This window comes from Belonocnema kinseyi, chromosome 6, assembly GCF_010883055.1.
Source record: "Belonocnema kinseyi isolate 2016_QV_RU_SX_M_011 chromosome 6, B_treatae_v1, whole genome shotgun sequence".
NCBI classification, from domain to species: domain Eukaryota; kingdom Metazoa; phylum Arthropoda; class Insecta; order Hymenoptera; family Cynipidae; genus Belonocnema; species Belonocnema kinseyi.
The window spans coordinates 2,187,625-2,190,738 of NC_046662.1; positions in this window are offsets into that span (position 1 = coordinate 2,187,625).

Genomic DNA, 3,114 nt, shown 5'->3' on the forward strand with positions numbered 1-3,114 from the left:
GATATATCCCAAATATTTATACTCTTTGACTTCTTCTAACTTTATTCCTTTCCATCTCCCTGTCCATTCTTTCTTTCTTCCTCCTCCTTTTCTAAACCTCATTATCTTTGTCTTTTCTAAATTTGCATTCAGCTTTTACCCATCTAAGTATTTCTCTAATCCTGTAATTGATCCCGCTATCCCTTCTTCATCCTCTGCCATCAACACTATGTCGTCTGCGTATGCCAGTGTATATATCTTTTCCTTCCCTACCCTAACTCCTCCCCAACCCGTTCTCCTCATTTCTTCTTCCAAGTGTGATATTAATAAATTAAATAAAAGTGGGCTCAGAGGGCACCCTTGTCTCACACCTCTCACCAACCAGAAACTATCTCCTACTTGCTTTCCTACCTTTACCCTGCTTCTTGTATCCCTAAAAATTTCTGATACTCTTTCATTTAATCCCTGTCTTATCCCCTTCTTTACCATAACTTTGTCTATTTCGCCTCGGTCTAATGAGTCAAACGCCGCCTTCAAGTCCACGAACATTGCTATCATTGCCCCTTTTTTCCTTTTAATTCTCTTATTTACTAGATAGTTCAGAACGTATATGTTGTCCATTACCCCCATTCCTTTTCTAAATCCTAACTGATTCTGTGACTCGATCTTTTTTTCTTCAACTTCTATCTTCAATCTCTCCGACAAAATAGTTACATATACTTTATACAGTGTTGGCATCAACGTCACCCCTCTATAATCTTTAACCTCCTCTCCCTTGCCTTTCTTTACTATTGGTATAACTACTCCTTCTTTCCATAACTCTGGCCACCCCTCTCCTCTCCATACTCTATTACACATTATTCATGCCCATTCCTCTAGTTCCTCCCCTCCATATTTCCATACTTCATTTGGGATCTCATTTATACCAGGTGCCTTTCCATCCTTCATTATTCCTAAAACTTTAACTATTTCTTCCCTTGAAATTTCGTCTTCCTCGTATCTTTCTCTACCATATTTTCATCCTTTTACAACTTTTCTCTCTACCTTTCCTAGCAAATCCAAAAAATATTTCTTCCATTCTATCATTTCAATATCTTGCTTTACTCTTTTTCTTCTTTTTTTTCTTTATTTACTACCTTCCATACCTCTTCTTCCTCTTTCTTCTGATAACACAATTCAGTATACTCTTTCTTTTTTTCCTATATTCTTCCCTATTACTTTTTTCTTTTCTCCATTTTCTTAATTCCTTTCTGACCTACTTTTTTTCTCTTTGCAGTCCTCATCCCACTCACTTCTATTCCCCCCTTTACTAACTTAAATGTTATTTGTGCACTCTAATCCTATTTTCATTTCTCCTATCATTTTTTCCATCTCCTCGTCCACATTTCCCTCTCCCATTTGGATATTTCTTATTTTTTCTCTAAACTGTTCTTTTCCTTCCCTTGACCAATCCCCTTTTCCTACACTTTTTACATTTGCTCTCCTTTTATTCATATTGCTATTCCTTTTTTGTCCCTCTAATGTCACTATTAAGGGAAAGTGATCCGAATCAATATATTCTCCTACTTCTAGTTTCTTAACCTTCTCTCTTACCTCATCATCCACTATCACATAATCAATTACCGTTACCCTTTCACTTCCTGAGCGTGTATATTCTCCTTTTTTATCCCCTTCTATATTCCCGTTTAAGATATACCATCCCAACTCCTCCAAGCTCTTTAAGAACTTTTTTTCCTCGCCATTTAGTACCTTATCTTTGCATTTTCTTCCTTTCTCTTCTCCCCATTCCCTTCCTCCTCTGTCTCCTGCTCTCGCATTGAAATCACCACCTATTATCATCCTAATATCTTCTTTATTTTCTTCAATCATTTCTTTAATCTCCTCTGCTTTTTCCTGCATATCACCGTTCACATAAATCCCCACTACCTTCCACTTCTCTCCTCCCATCATAGCCTCTTCTACTATTACTCCTTCATTTTGTTCATTCCTGTCTTTTTTATCTTTCCCTGTTATACATTCATTCCTTACACCCATCACCATTCCTCCCATTGCCCTGCCCTTTTATTCTTCCTCTTTGCATTTTGCACTTGCCATTTGTAACCACTTGGTTCAGTTCAGTTTCCCTGAACCTCATTTCTTACTATATCTTCCGTTTCTTCATCCCAATCCCACCATACTCCATCTATCTGAATTCTCCCATACTTAACCCATGTTCTCTTTCCCTTTTTTCTTTCCTCTTCCGCTATTTTCCTTAATTTATACTGCATCTTCCTTTCTAACCATTTCAAATCATCATCTATTCTCTCCGGACTACAATATAATAACCTCTTCTTTGTCATCACCTCCCTCTTATGTTCCCATTTCTTTAGTTTCACCAGTACCATTATCTCCCCTCTTCTGACTTCCCTTCCTATATTTCGCATTTCCTCTATCTCTACCTTAGCATCAATGCTTTTTAGTACTTCGTCCACCCCTTCCTTCAGCTCCTTCCCCTCTAATCTTATACCCTTTATCACTATGTTCAATTTTCTTTCTTCCCTCTCTTTCTTCTCTATTGTTTGTTCTATGTTTCTCGGCCTTTCTATCTCCTTATTCCCACTCTTGCCCGCACCGCAATTCGCGTTTGAGCTTTCAAGTTTCTTCATCCTACCTCTTATCTCCTCTACCTTTGTGTTATTAATTTCTTACTGCTTCTCTAGTTTTTGCTCCAATGACTCCATCCTCTTTTCCAACTTTTCCCTGATTTCTTCCCATTTTTTTCTTTCTTTCTTAACTTCAGCCATTTCCCGCCTAATTTCCTTCTTTAATTCCTCTCCCCTTCTCTCCTGCTTTTCTTCATAAATCCCCATTACCTCTATCATCACTTCTCTAATTTCCTTTATCCTTTCTTCTTTCATCGACATTTCATTTTCATCTCCGCTACCGTCGGCACCCTCCCTGTTATCGCTTTTCCCTAACAAACTCTGCCTTTCCGGCGGCGATTCAAACATTTTCTGGTATTTCATACTCGCCCCGATATCTTCCTCCTCTTCTCTGCTTTCCCTCTCCCCTCTCTTCCTTTTGATAAATGCTTCTATGGACCCTACGCTTTTTGCTCTCAATCTTTCCTTTTCTATAGTTTTTTTATACTTCCCC